This window comes from Sturnira hondurensis, unplaced genomic scaffold (genome assembly GCF_014824575.4).
Source record: "Sturnira hondurensis isolate 20B ecotype Veracruz unplaced genomic scaffold, ASM1482457v3 Scaffold0007036, whole genome shotgun sequence".
Lineage (NCBI taxonomy): Eukaryota > Metazoa > Chordata > Mammalia > Chiroptera > Phyllostomidae > Sturnira > Sturnira hondurensis.
The window spans coordinates 5,959,774-5,978,798 of record NW_028079667.1 but is presented as its reverse complement, the minus strand read 5'-3'; the positions used below and the strand labels follow the sequence as shown (position 1 = coordinate 5,978,798).

Below are 19,025 nucleotides of genomic sequence, written 5' to 3'. Positions count from 1 at the left end.
AGAAAACAGACCAACACTTGTCAAAGGGGAAGGAAGTTGGGGGGCTGGGTGAAAAGGTGAATAAATTAAGCAGTACAACTGGTAGTTACTAAATACACAGAGATATAGATTACAGCATAGAGAATATAGGCAATAATATCTTGATAAATATGTATGGGGTCAGGTGGGTACCTGAAGCAGCAAAAGGGCCACTATGTAATGTACGTGATTTTCTAATCACTTTGTTGTACACATGAAACTAATACAGAATAACAGTCAATGTAAAGTGTACTAAAAATACAAAATATTACTGGCAGTACATTTTCACTTTGTTTAAAAAACAAAAAACAAAAACAAAACAGCCCTCTATAGATCCTAAATAACTGCACAGGATTTAGTCTTGAAAATCAGATCTTTAGCCCTCTGGCAGGAGGAAAGACTTACAGAGAAACCAAGCCTTTGAACAATCTGTTGCAGCCCTGAGTAAGAATCATATTGCCACAGATGCCACTATAATCCCTTCGCTTATACCATTTCAATTCATTCGATGTTATTAACTCTAGTAATTATTCTTAACCACCCATTTTATATGTCATTTGCAAACTACCTAAATGAAAGAAGATATCTGAGATATCCAGTGAGAAGGAAGAGCAAAAACAGACTGTGAGGCACAAATGTGCCTGAAATGCTCTACCAAGAGGTATGTGTGCCTCAAGCACAGGAAGAGAATCTAGAGGCATAAAGTCAGAGAGATAATAATGGGGTGAGTAATAAATTGGATAGGCCTGTGGGCCTTTGTAAGAACCGTTCAGAGAATTTTGAGCACAGGAGTGACTTGATATGATTGCTGCACTGAGAATAAACGGAAGAGTTAGAAAGTAGGAAAGCAGAAAGACCAGTAATGAAGACTCAAGATTACTGACCTAAGCAACTAGGAGGCTGGAGCTTCTATTTAACAAAATGAAGGAGAAACAGTGGGAAGAGGTTTGAGAGGGGAAATGAGCTTTGTTTTCGGATCCCACAAGATAATCACCATAAAAGGTTACAAATAATTTCTAAGTAAGTGCCTGAAAAATAGGAAGGAATTAACTAAGCAAAAGCAGCTGAAGCAGAGATAGTATTCTAAACGGAAATAGCAAGTGTGGAAGTTCTCACACGTGCATGACAAAACGCTTTTATCTTCCAAGAACTGAAGCACACAGGAGGGCTAGAAAAACAGAGATGCAGTAGGCTGTTCATTGAAACATTTGGACTTTACCTTATGGGCAGTTAGAAGAAAAAGATTTTTATACCAAAAACTAGCAAACATGCTTTTCTCAAAAGGTAATTCTGATTCGAGGAATAAAACTGGAGGGAAGGAAGGAGTGCTATCGTAGGCTATTCCTTTGCAGAGGATAATGACCTGAGTCAGAAAAAAAAAATGAATAGATTGAAGAGCTAGCTGTTTCAGAGGCAAAAATCTAAGGGACAGCAAGCATGTTTCACCCAAACCTCAGTGCTCATTCCATAGCCATAAAAACCTGCATTTGACAAATATTTGCTTCATGCTAGTTATCTGCATTTTGAAAATTCCATTTTTAACCAAAAATAAATTTCCAAATTTAGGTATTAATATTTACACTGTCTTTTCCCAGGTGGGAGCTCACCAAGGAAGGCCATGTTCAGTTTCAGTGCCAAGATCGTGAAGCCCAATGGCAAGACGCCAGAGAGGTTTGAGCGCGGCATTTCCCAGGCTCTGCTGGAGCTAGATACCAACTCAGACCTGAGACCCAGCTATGGGAGATCACAGCAACCAAGAAAAACAAGTGGGTGGCAGTTGGAAAGTTTTTCTTCAACTGAAATCTTTCCAGAAAATCCAAGTCCAGCTGCAACAGGGGTTGGGAGAAAAAGTTCAGTGGGAAGCACACTGTCTATCACTCAAGAGAATTCTACACAAGGTAACTTGAAAACGTCACTAAAAAAAAAACAGTGTCCCAGGGGCTGAACTTGATAGCCACTTGAAATGTGACTGAATGGACTTGGTTTTTCCAAGTGAAATCATGGGCAAGAAAATCTACACAAAATTTGACAATAGCCAGCTCATAAAGGTTCATTTGGAGAAGGCCAGAACAACGTGAAACACAAAGTTGAAACCTTTGCTGGTATCTATGAGATGTTCACAGGGCAAGAATATTAATTTTTATTTCCCCGAGTTTCAGTTGTAAACAAAAATGATTAAAATATCATTCAAAATAAAAATATTTACACTATACTTACATACTATAAACTTAAAGCCAATTTAAATGACAGTCTTAAATGGCATTATATAGATGCATTATACATTTGTTTTGTGATACCCTACATATTTCATTGATGAGTAAAAAACAAACAAAAAAGGCTATATATTTAAAATATAAATACACAAAAATTTCTGGAAAATAAAATTAGTATCTTTCGTATTTTTAAAGTAAGCCAACCAAAACTGGTTATTTCAGCAGATTTGACTTTCAAATATTTAACGCTCGGTATTTTGAGTCAAAATGAGTATTTCCCAACTTAAAACAACAAATATTGTATTTGGTGGGCAAAAAAAAAATTAGGTGATGTATTTACTGACAAGGTTACAAACTAAACCATTTTTTTTATATAAACAAAACTTAACTTTTACAGTATATACAGTTAAAACTTTAGGACTTCTGCTTACAATAGTCTTGAAATTTTTCATCCTGGTTTCTCAATTTAAATTAATAGATAGAGAAAACTGTTATGCCATTCCACTCTCCTCTACATAGATAATGAGCTAAAAAAAAGCTAAATGAACACTGGTGGTTAATATTCCAGAAGTTCCCACACAAACACAAGAAGCCAAGCACACTCTATTACAATTTTGGCAGGAAGAATTTAGTTACCATGAAATGGCAGGACACACAGCAAATATACAGAAGCATAAATCAAAGCACAAAAATCAGGTTTTCCTGCACATCTCTCAAGCCATTTATTTGAAACTGGGAAATTAATCAATTCAACCTTGTTGAAAAAATGGGAAAGAAAACAAAAGCAGCAGCCAAGAAGTTATATGACTTGCCAAGAGTCAAAAGGCTAATTACCAGCAAAACAAAAATCATGACATTGAGATGCTAAGACTGATGCTCTTTCCACTTTACATTTTTTCATCTTAATTCCTATTACCAAGTTAACAACAATCTATCTCTAGCAGGATACCACATTGAAAGATACATATATCCAAATCCAAATAGAAACTTTCTTACAGTCAGAATGCAGTCAATATACAAAGAGTTCTGGCTCTATGACTCAACAATCTTTTGTTAGGTTTTAAATTTCAGGTGGTAGTAATTCATTAATATGATCTCTGACACGTTTATTAAAAACTCAGAAAACTGAGCGCAGGCCTGCAACTCAGAAGATCGTGGTTCGATTCTCAGTCGGGGCACATGCCTGGGTTGCAGGACAGTTCCCTGCAGGCCGGCCAACTCCCAGCAGGGGATGCACGAAAGGCAACCATACATTGATGTTTCTCTCCCTCTCTCCTTCCCTTCCCCTCTAAAGATAAATATATAAAATCTAAAAAAAAAAAAAAAAAAACCTCAGAAAACGACCAGTAAGGGACTTCTAAAGTAACACTGCACAAAACAAATCAGAAGCCTTCTATATGCTTCTCTTTCTCCACTGGTACCAATCTAAATGCCATTGAAAAGATTAGAGATACTGGAGTGCTTCAAAGAATTTCACAAGGTTAGTCTGTTTTAGACTGCAGTAAGCCTCTGCATAAATTATGAAAAGTTATGAGTTGCTCTAAAAGAAATGGGTGCACTTAATGTATATAACCTGTATTGTGGACAGAAGTCGCTGTCACAGAATATGGAGACAAAATGGTTTCCTACAAGCAAAGGTGTCTTATGGTATATCTTATCTTCCGAGGGTAGACAAGGGTATATCTTATCTTCCGACAAGGGTATATCTTATCTTCCGACTTGTTTAATCTGTACACATAGGTAAAGCCCAGAGGAGAGAGAGGTAAAAACTGGTGGACTAGCAACAATTTAAGATATGTGGTGATACCATCTTACTGGTGAAAAGCAACAATGATTTGAAATGACTTCTGATGAAACTTGAAGAAAGCACCATAGCAGGACTGCATTTGAACATGAGGAAGACAAATATCACCACAGAAGGCATACAAAACTCTAACAAAGACAATGAAGACCTACAGAAGGCATATACAACTTTAACACAGACAATGAAGTTATCAAAATTATTACAAAAAGATTTTGCTTACCTTGGTTCACTCATCAATTCCAATGGGAGACTGCAGCCAAAAAATGAAAAGAAGGCTGAGACTCAAAAGGGCAGTAAAGGAAGAAATTAGGAAAGATCATTAAGAGCAAAGACGTGTCATGAGAGACCAAGGATAAGGTCATCCACACCCTCATATTTCCAATGACTATGTACAGATGCCTAAGTGAAGGAGGCCAATAGGAGAAAAACAGATTTCAAATACAGTGCTGGAGGAGAGCTCTACGAATACCCTGAACTGCCAGAAAGATGAACAAGTGGGGCCTGGAGCAATTTATCCTGAAATATCACTGTAAATAAATGACACAACTGAAGTTGTCCTGACTATTTCAGAAAAACCATCAGCAAGCAGGGCTCTTTAGAAAAGGCAACAATGCTGGGGAAAAACAGAAGGCAATAGAAAAGGAGGAAGACCAAATAATAGGATGCATTGACTCCATAAAAGAAGTCTTCGGCATGTGTCCACAGGTGCTAAGTAGGGTTGATGAGGACAAGACATTGTGTATATCACTTACAGAGTCATCAAGGCACGTCAACACACACATAAAGAAGAGAAAGGGCTAACAAACTAAACTTTAAGTATCATTCTGACCAATAAATCTGAATTTCTCTACTATTTAACCAACTCTGAACCTAGGAAAGGAAAACCCATAACACATCATTCCAACTTCTATAGAAATAACTTGGTACTTTTTCAAAACCAGAAAATAGCTTTTTAAAAACTCATGTCCTAAAGAATAAACACAGACAAAATTGGGAAGGTGACAATGTAATGATTAAAAAAATAAACATTAGAATATTCATATGAAAAAGTCAGTAAGAACCTTCAAAACATTCACCTTAAGCAGTCTCCAAATGTTAATCCTCAAAACATTTATTCTCTGAGAAACAATTCAGAGCCTGTAACATATTTACTCAAATATCTTAAACTAATTTTTAAATTGAAGATGGGTTCCACTATTTTAAAAAGTGAACAATTCAATGAAAATACTGGTAAGTAAGGTAGAAGAAAAACTGGTTAAGACCGTTTCAGAGCAAAAACAAATGGGATTAAAGAGAAATTAAGAATGCTGTTACACCCTGGCTGGGTGGTTTAGTTGGCTGGAGCATCATCCCATACACCAAAAAAGGTTGCAAGTCTGATCCTGGGTCAAGGAGCCCTGAACATACAAAAAAGCAATCAATCGATGTTTCTTTGTCACATTGATGTTTCCCTCTCCCCCTCTTCTCTAGAATCAATAAACATACTCTTGGGTGAGGATTTAAATAAAAAAAGATGTTACTGTGCGTTTTGAATTTTCAACAAGATGTGAACTGAATCCCAAAAGGCTCTGCTATAAAAGCCACTGCTGGATTGAAATAAGTCTATATTCTTTAACTGACTTTACTTCTACAAGTCAGTTTTGCCTACACTCTCTGTAGAGTAGCCACTCCTATGTCTCACTGCTTCACTAATAAACTCTCATTTTAAACTCTAAAAGAAAAATAAAGTAAGTTTTACTATCAAAATGCGCACACTCAAGAGCTATAAAATATGCAGCATTAGCATTGCATTTTTTTTCTTGGTAAGAAATGATCTTCAATTAATATAACATTTCAGTCATTTTTTAAGGAATAAAAAATCAATACAATGAATCATTAACTAAAAATAATTATAGGAAAAATCTTAATTTCCATAAGCTTGAGAAACCAGATAGGCTATTCAAATATAGAATTATATTCAGAAAACAGACTCCAAAAAAATTAAACCCAAAAAGCCAATGGATGATTTTGCCTAATATTCTATAGAATATAAAACTATAAAATCTAATTAGTGACACATGGAGTTAAGAAAATTTAAGAGAAAATGATGTAGAAAAGGAGCAGTCAAAATTAGTAAATAACACTATAAAGTTCAAAATGTTATTTTATTTTTCAAATTACACGTAACACTTTATAGGACTATAATAAAGTAACTAATACTAGTCTAACAGTCATGGCCACCTAAGGGATTTTTAATGTGTTGGAATTAACATGCCAACTAGCTACTTTTTTCTTTTCTTTTTTTTAAGATTTTATTTATTTATCTTTAGAGGGGAAGGGAAGGAGAGAGGGAGAGAAATATCAATGTATGGTTGCCTCTCATGCATCTGCTGCTGGGAACGGGAACCGGAACCAGGAACTGGCCTGCAACCCAGGCATGTGTCCTGACTGGGAATCCAACCACGATCCTGTGGTTCTCAGGCCTGCGCTCAATCCACTGAGCTACACCAGCCATGGCCAACTAGCTACTTTTATCTTTTAAGTTTTTTTATATATATATATATTATTGATTATACCATTACAGTTGTTCTATTACCCCCTTCATTCCCCTCCACCCTGCACGCCCCCTCCCCCATCCTTCCTCCCCTTTAGTTTATGACCATGGGTCTCAAGTTCTTTAGATTCTACATTTCCCCTACTATTCTTGCCCTCCCCCCTATTTTCTACCTACTGTCTATGCTACGTATTTTCTGGATCTTCTCCCCCCTTCTCCTCCTCCCACTCCCGTTGCTAACCCTCCATGTGATCTTCATTTCTATGGTTCCACTCCTGATCTAGCTGTCCTCTTGGTTTGCTTTGTTTTAGGTGTGGTTGTTAGTAACTGTGAGTTTGCTGTCCTTTCACTGTTCATATTTTTCATCTTCTTTTTCTTAGATAAGTCCCTTGAACATTTCATATAATAAGGGCTTGGTGATGATGAACTCCTTGAACTTGACCTTATCTGAGAAGCACTTTATCTGTCCTTCCATTCTAAATGAAAGTTTTGCTGGATAAAGCAATCTTGGTTGTAGGTCTTTGGATTTCATGACTTGGAATACTTCCTTCCAGCTCCTTCTTGTCTGTAAGGTCTCTTTTGAGAAATCCGCTGACAGTCTAATGGGTACTCCTTTGTAGGTGACTGTCCCCTTATCTCTTGCTGCTTCCAGGACTCTCTCCTTCATTTTAATCTTGGCTGATATAATTATGATGTGCCTTGGTGTGTTCCTTCTTGGGTCCAACTTCTTTGGCACTCTCTGAGCTTCCTGGATTTCCTGGAAGTCTATTTCCTTTGCCAGATTGGGGAAGTTCTCCTTTATTATTTGTTCAAACAAGTTTTCTACTCGTGGCTGTTTCTTTTCCCCTTCTGGTACCCCTATAATTCGGATGTTGGAATGTTTAAAGATGTCCTAGAGTTTCCTAAGCCTCTCATTTTTTTGAATTTTTCTTTCTTCATTCTTTTCTGGTTGGATGTTTTGTTCTTCCTTCTGGTCCATTCCATTGATTTGAGTCCCAGTTTCCTTTCCATCACTATTGGTTTCCTGTGCATCTCCCTTCATTTCAATTAGTTTAGCCTTCATATGTTCCTCTAATTTGTGAGTATAATCAACCAGTTCTGTGAGCATCCTGATCACCAGTGTTTTGAACTGAGCATCTGAGAGGTTCACTATTTTTGGTTTTTTCCCCCACTTATAGTTATCGGCTCTGGGGCTTTGAGTTCTTCTTGAGCCATATTTTGGTCTGCTTGCACCTGTTATGTATGAGGAGCAGAGCCCTAGGTGTTTACCAGGGCCGGGCCACTCAGTCTCTGGGTTGTGACATTGTATGTTGGGGCAGGGTCAAAGGAAAGCAATGGCGGGCCCCTTCTGCTGCCTCCACCACAGGCCACGCCGTCTGTCCCACTCCGCAGGAATGTGCAACCTTGGTCTGCCCGCTGCTGGGTTCGCCCACTGGGGGCTGCGGGGTCCATCTCACTGCTCACTCCTTTGCCGGTTTATCTGTGCTCGAATGTGTGACCGAAACCAGCCCGCCGCCCCAAGCCCTCACTGGGTTAGCCGGACACGGAGTTGCCTGTGCACCTGGATCAGGGGATCTTTCTTGCCTGTCCCTGCTCCACTGCTGGTTCCGCCCCTCTTACCGGTCCGGTTTAACAGTTTGTTGTTGTTGTTGTCAGACTTCCGTACAGTCCAGTTTTCTGTTCTTTGGCTGCGTCTTTGTTCTCCAAAACTTTGTTGTATTCAAACTTGGTTGTGGCAACAGCACAGTGTTTCCACCTACGCCTCCATCTTGGTGCAATTCCCCTTCTTTAAGTTTCTAATTAAAAGTTTATGTAGTTTCTTGAAAGTCTTAATCATTTGCTTCCTTCATAAACAGTACAAAAGCAACCTCAGTGCAACCAATTTAGGAATTCTAGAATAGTAAATAATCAACTTTCAAGTGAAGCCAATCAGTTCTCTGAAAGAGACCATTCACCTGTTTCTCACATGTAACAGACATGTCAAATGGCATGTAAGACATTAATTTAGCATTATGAAACACCTGCATTTATGACAGGCCCTGATGTAATAAAAACTAAAAGTCTGTCTTCAAAGAGCTTACAGTAGAGCAGCCAAAACACTTAAGTAAAAGGTCACAATTCACTGTAAAAGAGGTATGACAGAAATAGGTTCAAGGAAGGCTTCACGCAATAAAGAACTGGGATCTTAAAAGATGAAGAGATTTGCCCCCGGCCTCCAAAAGACAGGGCAACAGAGGGAAAAGGACAGTTTTGGCTGTGAAAAAAACAAAGGGACAACAGCATTTGATGCTCTAAGACTGGCCAAGTGGTTTTACATGACTGCAGTGCAGGGAGAGAAGAAAGTAGTTGAGGAAAGAATTGGTGATACTTCTTGGCAATGGTGACTCAGATTTTAAATTATTCAAATTTTCAAGCTATATTTACAAGCAGAAATCTATTCTGAGATGCTCACTTTCCAGCATGAGTATAATAGTGTTTTCTTTTCATTTCAGTGACTTCTATGTACATGAAATAGGGAAATTTCCAAGATTAAGTACACAAGGAAGTAGAGGAAAATTCATATAGTATCTGAACAATTACTTTGTCACTGGAATATAATAAAGACCTATATAATTCAGGCTTTAAGGGTTAATGAAGGAAATAAAGTTTAAATGTATAGCCTGAAACTCATCAATGCACAAAGAATGAGACAATAGATCTATTAAAAGGATACTGTAATAATTAAGATCCATGAGGTCTAGAATTGCCCCTAAACACAGGAGAAAAGAATAAACAGTTAAGGTAACTTCCCAAGTGGTACAAGGAAAGGAAATACTCAAATTAGAAATAGATTTTAGGAAGCTACCCATGGACCATCATATGAAACATGTCTAGTAACAAAAAGAAAAAAAAGTGTGGGACCAAAAATGAAAGGATAGATTCTGAAGAATGAAAAGCCAACAAGGCGAGAACATAATTAGACAAACATATAAAATTAAGTTTAGTTTACAGTTTTAGAAAGTACTGTCTTATGACTTAACCCTTAGTATTCTTTATAATTTAAAGGCCCCATGATGAATGACACATATCTATGCATAAAACATTAAATACAAATGCTTTAAAACCCTGATAAAGAGCCATTAAGGTAGCAGGAACAGAAACTTGACCAAATCATCACGGCAAAGGCTGCAGGAAGTCAAGAAAACTGCTTCTAACAGCCCGTCATACTGTGTTCCATTCTAAATTCCCTAGGTTTTCCCTATTACAATGAATGTTTTCATGATCAATCAGCACACTTTTATGAATTTAGAAGCGTCCACAAAATTTTTCATCACAATTCAAGTGTGAAATGCAAAACTCTTTATTGTGACACTCTCCTCACCCAAGTCAAAATATTCCAAAATAACCTATTTTACTAGCATTGCTTTTTGGCTAATAGGACTACTCCTGTGAGTACAGTACAGGTCAGAACTTTTCGGTAGATGCCAATATTTGACATGCTACTCTGATGTACTGTCACACAATTCAGATGTAATAAAAGATTAAACTGAAAGATTAGTACTATCTAAATATATCAACCACACTAACCACAAATTTCTTTTAAAATGCAATTGCTCCTAAGGGTCATTTCAAGAAAACTGTTTGCTAACACCTGATATCAGTCTGAGTATAACAATTCAGGTGCAAACTATTTCTCAAACAGACAAAAAGCTAAATGAAGTTCACCACTTAACTGTCTCAGGATAACCTAATGGCACAGGGACTGGGGGTGCAGGGTGGGGGAGGGAAGAATATGGAGTGCCAAAGCCTTTATCATACCTATGGCTCCAGATACTACCCCAACATATCTTATTGACCTGTCAATGTGCTAATGTGCTTAGAACCTTCTCTACTGTCTGGCATTACTTCTACTCAGGGTGTCCATACCACAAATATACTAAGTTAACTATTTAATGCTTAATTTAACTTCCTTTCCTTGATGTCCAATTCAGAGTTCCTCCTTCTCCTGTGTGGATTCTCCACAGATCTGCAGTTTAGAAATATCTAAATTAAATATCTAAATTATTTAAAAGTTCAGTTTTCTAGTCTCCATCCCCCACTGCTGATTCAAGGTAGTAAATTTGGCACCTGTAGCTTTAACAGCATCTCAGGTGATCTAATAAGCTGCTAAATCTCAGGAAATTAAGCTAAATATATATTTTGTTTTTTTCAACCCTTACATCTATCCTAAAAATCCCTACATTGCCAAGTCCTGGTAAGAGCAGGCACTAAGTTACACTTGCCCTGTGGTCCCTTTCATATAGCTTTCACTAGCCCGACTACTGGTATTTTCCTTCCTCACTCTACAGGAAAGAGGAAGCAGGGGCTTGAAACCTAGAAGTGCTGATCTGACACTTGCTCTTCATTAATCACAGAAATAAGAGTAAACCTAGTAATTTACTGCGTCACAGTCCAAGAATTTAGCCAAACACTTTGTAAGTCTTTTACATGCACAATTTTATTTAAGCCCACAACAAAGAGTGGACACACAAACTCAGATAAATGTCTGAGGTCACCTAGCCACAAGTACCAGAGCCTGAATTTAAACACAAATCTAACTAAATGATTTCAGCAATCAGTCACACCTAAGAGGTAAGGTGAGGTGAGGTAAGGTAAGATATTACTGGGTTAGCCAAAAAGTTCATTTTGTTTTTTCTGTATGAGGCTTTAGTAGTACTTACTTGTCTTTAACTTCATTCAAAACAATCTTGTTAGACTGTTTTGTGACAGCTGTTACATCAGCATGCATTTATAAAAAACTCACCAAAACTGGTGAATTTTGTGCAGAAGATATGCAACATTTTTGGCATACTATATTTCAAGAAAGGAAGAACTCAACTAGAATGCAAAAAAAGATTTGTGCAGTGTATGTCAAAAGTGGTTAGTGAAGTTTCTTGGCACTATGGACATTCTGGCCCAAAATTTCTTTGCTGTGGCGCTGCCTTATGCACTGGAAGGTAGATGCTTGGCAGCACCCCTGGCCTCTACCCACTTCTTAGAAGCCAATAGCAGGAGATAGCAGACATACTCTAAATTTCCAAATCAATAGTTAGTGGTGAAAATGAAAAAATGTGTCTTTTATTTTAGGAAGAAACTAAATGGACTTTTTGGCTAACCCAATAGTTATCTACTAAGAAGTACTCATAGTTGATCCTTTCAGACTGATATTCTTAATCTAGCACCGAGTGTCTGTTGAGTCCACTATGCAAATACTAAGTACAAGGTGCACACACACAAAAAAGGAATGATACAATATGAAAGCATTTCAATAAAAATCCTAGGCAGGCTATTTATACAATCCTCCTGATATTTTACAGTGTAAGAATGTGTTCTATGAAAACTGCTGATTTAACTCCAAAGTCACAGTATTTGCGGGAATATTCTTTCCTCCCCTTTCTGCCATTTCCTAATTTTTCTATAATGTGTACTAACAGAAAATAGTGCAAGAAGCACTATGTACAAGCGTACCTCATTTTATTGTATTTCCCAGATGTTGCTTTAAAAAAAGGGGGGGACAAATCAAAGGCAAGGTCCTCCACCAGCAAATGCCCAAAGTATACCTACAGTTTTAAGAACCTACTAATTCCACCCCTGCCTTACATAAACATTACATAAACATGGTATTTCAAAAATAAGGCATATCAAATTTCTTCTTTAGAGAAACAGGAATATGTGTAAAAGCTAGGCAGAACAAGGTGATATTTTCCAGAACTGTGCTGTCCAATTCAGTAGCCACTGACTACACACATGGCAAGTAGGCACATGACATGTGGTCATAATGAATCAAAACATGATTTAAGTATAAAATACTGACTTTCAAAGACCTTGCAGAACAAAAGGACCATAGAGAAATTTACTTTTTTAATATCAAGTACATGCTGAATATTTTAGATGTATTGTTATTTGAAATATACTTAAATTCACTACACTTCACTTTTACTTCAAAATTACTACTAGAAAACCACACAATCATACTTCCACTGAACCTTGCTCTAGAACCTTGTCATTCACATGCAGCCAGTAACATAGGCACCATTTGGAATCTTGTTTAAAAAAGACAGAGCCCTGGGCCCCAACTCAGAACTGCTTAACTACAATATGGATTTTAGCAAGATATCCAGGTTATAGTATAAAAACGGTCAAATATGAGAACCAGTGTTCCAGGAAACTGTAATAACTTCCCCTAAATCATGACAACCATGATATTCTTTTGTCTATCCACATATTGAACAAGCTGTCAGATACTATTCTAGGCAACAGTGATACATGGGGATAAAATCATGAACAAAACAAATGCATACTGTTCTCATGGAGCTTATATCCCAAAGATAAGCAAACACAAACAAAAATACAGGCAGTTCTGCTATCATATCACGCTTGTTCTGAAAACACAAATTTACTTAAGTGCCCCTGATAACACCAGAAAACTATCTGAGCACAACGAATTCTCTACTTACTTCTGAATGATTTCACCGGTGAGAATTACTACCTTTACTCAGATGAATGACGCCACACAGAGATTCACAAAGATACACACACCTCAAACATCTGCCAGCTACCTCAGTCCACTCTGTAAACTGTCACAACCACCACAAATGGTGTTACATCTTTCAGAGTGTTATTTCAGATAGCCCTCCTTTCATCTCTCACAGTAACTTACAAACTTCAATCCTTCTACAAACCTATTTCAGATCGTTGTCAAGGTACAGTGTTGTATTATATTGTTCATGTACTCATTAACCATTTAACGTTATGATTTTGTTAGATTATTTTTTTAACTTGTCACTGACGATTTTGAAGACTGTTCCCGTTAAAGACATTTCCCCCATAAATCCCAGACACTGGGTTACTCAGGGTCTCTTACAGGTCTTGGTAAGTAACAATCACTGGAGGGTTCTGAATACAAGAGTGATGTCAGTTGTCAGTTTAACTGGCTACTGCATGGGGAAATAACTGTGTGAAACAAAAAGCATGCAGAGACACTGTTAAGGAGGCTCTTGTAGAGTCCTGGTAAAGAGAAGGTGGTAGCCAGGTCTACAGTGGCTGTATTTTAAGTAGTAAGTAGTAGTTATACTTGGGAGTATAATTTGAAGGTGGAGATAAGGTATTAAGTATAGCAAAGAAACTTGCTTTCCAATTTTAACAATAGGCAGGATACTTGAAATTGGATTATACTTTCATCAGTGAAACAGGAATAATCTGATCAACCTATTTCAAAGGGTTGTATGGGATCAGATGAGAAACAATGTAAAAGCTTTAAAAATCATGAAATATCACACAAATCATAAAAAAGAAAGTCTACTCTTCAAAGCATATATTTTCAAGCCCCCAATAATTGTTTCTGGGCTGAAAAAGAGTATCTCCAGTGCTTGGTACAAAGTCCCCAAAACAGAATCCAGTTACAGAATCCCTAAAAAGATGCCCCAGCTCATTGCTCTTTACTGTTTCCAGCACACTAACAAAGTGAAACACTACATACCCCAAAACCATTATGCACAACAGAGTAAAACAAACATATTTTTAACTGAGACAATCTAGAATAAATTTTCTGAGTTGTAGGTAAAAAATCCTAAGTACACCAGTACTTTAAATATTAACATACCTTGCACAACTAAAAAGGTCAATGAAGACTGCCTTAAAGATCAAAGTAAACCATTCCAAAATATTCTGATTGTGAAATAGAAATCCTACATCATAAATATATAATATCTTTAAAACTAATGTTAAAAATGTGATGACTAAGATAAATGACATACATTTTCAAATGCATGCACAAATATCAAAGTATATTTCTTCTAAAATTAAGAGCAAATTATTAATATTGCTAATGTGCCAATTATTTTTTCTCTTGAAATGGAATACCTGTTTCCTGTGCTCTTTTTCAACTAATCTATCGAAATCTGATGCAAACATTTCTGCCTAGTTTACTATCTTCCTCCTATAAAGCATCAATCAATAAAAATAGGTAGTATTTATCGTTGATCTTTAGACAGAAAAATATTTAACATTTGTCATTGGTATTAAAATCCAAATTTTAGTAAATTTTACAGTCTGTATAAAATTTTCAAGTTGCTTTGAAAACATGTCTTGAAATGTGAGAGCTTAATGGCATCTTTCTAGTAAAAACGTTGGCAAGTTTTCACATTAAAACTAAAAGTAAAATCTTGACACATGATAACTTAAGTCTACAACTATACACATACAATGGATCAATCAATGTCAATGCCCTGGCTTCCATATGTACTGTAATTAGGTAAAATGTAACCACTGGAGGAAGTCAGGTGAAAGCATTAAACAGGATCCAAGCAAAATCACCTTTAAACTAACTATGCTACAGTAAACACACACCAAATAAGCTTTCAACATGCCTAGTGTTTCACGTCTGACAGCACATGCAATTTATCAGAGGGAACTGACTCAACTGTCACTATTTGTTCAATTTTACATAAGTAGATTTTCCCTTATTTGTAAAACTGTAAAGCGGGGATATTATGTGTTCTACCTACCTTCCAAGATCAAAATGAGGATCATATGACAGTTTCCTTTTATTTTTAGAGAGCGCGGGGAAGGGAGGGATAAAGAAAGGGAGAGAAACATCAATGTGTTGATGGTTGCCTCTCTCACACCCTCCACTGTGGACCTGGCCTGCAACCCAGCGAGCACGCACGCTGCCTGGGACTCACTCCTCATGATTCCTGCAGCAGCACTCCGTCAACTGAGCATTACCAGTCAGGGTGAGACTTCGTTTTCACAGCACGCTCTAACATTACAAATGCAGGGTGTATTTCATTTTATTCAAAACCTAGTTGTTAGAATAAAACATAAGACCACGTTGTACAAGTACCACAACCTATTATCCAACGTGAAAAGATTCAAACTTTACTAAATTATATTTAAAAAGCTGTAAGAACACCAATTATCTCCAACAGTCCCACTGAGCAAGACACAGTAATCTTTGCTTTGAAAATTCGATGAAAATGTATTTCCAAATTTCTCCAGATATGGCTGACAAAATGGGATAAAAACCTCACAGTGCAGCTAAAAACTTTAAAATCTTTAGAAATAATGTTTACCAGACCACCAAATGCAATTTTCCTTCAAATCAAAAGATATCTGAATGCTAACTAAAAGCAATGCAAATTCACTGTCCCCAAAAAGAGTATTTTTTAATTAACCAATTGACCTAAACTATCTCTCCTAAAATGTTTCCAAAAAGTATTCAAATATGTATTTTAAGTTTATGACCATTAATGCTAAGAAGGAAGATGAGAAAAATGAAAGGAGCCTCAAGCGGCAGATGTTTTGTGGAACAGCTTTATACTCTTGCTGTAAAGATACCCTTCATTCCCAAACTTATTTATACTATCATCATTCTTTTTCTGTATTTTTTCTTTTTTTTTTTAGGTCCATCATCATTCTTAAAGTTACTTAATAAAAAGAGCTAGTCCTTTAAAAAAATTATGTATTTAAATCAAATGGAAAATGTTTTATAATTCAGTAAAAGTACAAATTCCACCTGTATTGTATGTTCACTTTTCTGAGGTGTGGATGTCGGCTGCACCTTTAAAAACCTGTCTCACCTATATGAAAACAAATCTAATCATTGTGCCTCAAGATCCTTGCTTTTGGTTATCTTTAAACAAAGACTGTATGGTTTGCAGATAGATCACAAAATATGTAAAAACTTATTTCCCCTTAATTTACAACAGATAATCTAATACATTCCCTTTAATAAATCCTAAGGGATAAAATCTCCAAATCTTTTAACTGCGGACTATGTTGCACTAAGTCTTTAAAAATTTCTAGTACTGACAATCCTCAATCTCTCCTTTCTTTTTATTGTATACCTTGAAGTCATTTCCATGCATTACTTCTAAATTATCACTGTTCAGGAAATTTAAGGTGCCATAAAATAAATCTAGTAATTACTGAAAAACAACACATCTCACAAGTTCTACATTTCTTTAACTTGCTTTGTAAAATTCAAGTTACAAATTATAGCACATAGGTTCTTACATTATTAAATTTGCTAACGTCATCAGATTTTTTTAAGCTCCTAAAATTTAAAAAAAATTTTGAAATTAGTTCAGAAAACAAAATAGTAACCTATTCTTACATTGTTACTTATACATGTGAGAGCACAGATAATTCAACTCACCTGCATTTGACTTTGGATAATGTCTTTAACTTTATATATATGAATGTTTATATATATGTGAATTCATATTTAAATATAAAAACCTAACAAAATACAAATGCCTATAACAAAAATTATTCATATGTACTTTTAAAACTTAGATTCAAACACACTGGCATTAAAAAAAAAACCTGAAGTCAATGTACAATGACTAAGTATCTCAGTATTAAATGAGAAAAGAATCACCACTTTACATCTTTAAAAGACAGAATTGACATCAAAGATGCACTCTGAACTCCAAAACAGAGATCTCCTATGTTATGGTAGTCATTCCTACAAAGTGTAAAGGAATTTGGCAACCAGGACTAGTAGGGATTGTACTAATTAATTTATTAGAGTTACAGTATTAATTAACAGGCTCCACAGTAAGACAGACAAGTGGCTAAAAAGCAAGTTAGAAAGTGAGACCTAACTCTGCCAATGACTAGATCAGAAAAGTAAGAAAGAAGTTTCTTACAAATGGAGCTAAGGGAACATCAACAAGCAAATGCAAATAAAAAGGAAACTAAAACCCAACAAGAAGTATCTGGAGTTCACACAGAAGTAAAATTAAAAGTCAAAATGAAGAAAATATTAGTCAAGAAAAAGTAAGTTATCTACACCACTAACTCTTGAAAGTCAAAGCCTTTAATAGCTTCAAGGGCAGGATCACATCTTATCTTTACTTCCCATTGTTGGCACACAGTGGATGCCCCTTGGTTATTGAATAAATAAGCAACAGAATGTTCTTGGGATTATTTCTCCTGTAAAAAAAATTTACCAGGCACAATTCATCATAAATGTACATCAAGTTCCCTAGAGCACCCAAACTGATTTCTTCCTGAATTTGAGGATAGATGATACATTAACCAGGTCATAATCATTAAGACAACCTAAGATATTTATCTGTAAGGAAATGAGGTGTCACGTCATATTTTGTCACAATTAGCAAATTTTAAACACAAAGCATAGTACAGTACAAATAGTACATGGCAAGAACTAAAATTTGAAATGAAAACCTCTATAGAAGAGTGATTGATAATAGCACCACCTCAAACTATACAAAACACTATGGAAAATTAACCTACAAAACTGAAAATACTAATAGTTTAGGTAATTTTACCATCAAAGAACTTTTAATACTTTAATAACCAAATCTACCTTCTATTACTTGCAAACAAAAATATGGTAGTACAAAGCTATATAGCTCTAGTCAACAATGATACTTTCTATTCCATCTCAATGAAATCTCCTATTTATTTCCTCAACCCAGTAATTACATACAGAGAAGACCACAGTTGCTCAGTATTTGATCACACTGAATAAAACTGATTTCTATTTTAGGAGGCAAAAAGAAAAAAAGAGAGAGAGAGAACCAGAAGATACAGAATATGTTTTAAAAGTGAACAAAGTATTGAGAAGATATTTGATGATCAGAGGCAGAAAGCCACATGGTACTCTAGCGAGTTTTTTTAGAAGCTTATAAAAGCACAATCAATATTGTATATTTATCTCAAACAAATTTTCGACTAAGTAATTTAAGATCTTACAGTGAGGAAAAATACAGATGTCTTAATCTTACTGAAATTGCATGCTTTAGACACAGTATGAGATGTTTGGTGAATCTGGGAAAATTAAGTCTTAAAATAGATACTGAGTTTATTTTTTCTTAACATCCTACCTCAGAGAGCTGGAGGCAAGGTAATAACTGAAGGGCACCAGCATTATACAAAAGAAATGAGGCTAATTTTTAAAAAGTTGAATGTCTGAATGAACACAATATAGAAGATACATTTGTAAGACCCAGGAAAATATGGAAAACAGTATTTTAAATGTTTACAACAAAAAGCTAAAAGAAATTTTCAGAATCACAAATTATTTTTTAACCAGTGAACTGTCTCCAAACACCTGTTTTAAATTCATAATTTATCATTAGAAAACACATTTGAGGCCCTTAAAAAAAATTCAAACAGCAATGGTGACCTCAAAATTAAGTAAGCCAAATAAAATAAAATCTTTACTTGGAAAGGTGAAAATTCCTTTCTTGGGAAAACATCCTGAAATTCTGTCACCATGAATAAACCATTTGGCAGACTATATTCAACATGCATTCTCTTATGGGATACCCCGTTGGAATCCATTTTCAGATGCTTATTCTACAGTAACTTTTTCAAGAATAAAATAAATTGATAGAAATTTAAAATTTTCATAATATAATACTGCCATATGGTTATTATCACCACCTATTATTTTACATAGAGC

At 35.8% G+C, this 19,025-nt stretch overlaps 1 protein-coding gene and 1 pseudogene across 8 annotated transcripts in view; one reads left to right on the top strand and one right to left on the bottom strand.

Moving 5' to 3' along the window:
- The window catches only part of WAC (WW domain containing adaptor with coiled-coil), a 91,136-nt gene that overhangs the window by 69,334 nt on the left and 2,777 nt on the right, over nt 1–19,025 (bottom strand). The window lies entirely within an intron of this gene.
- Nucleotides 1,399–3,340, top strand: LOC118990420 (40S ribosomal protein S7-like; annotated as a pseudogene).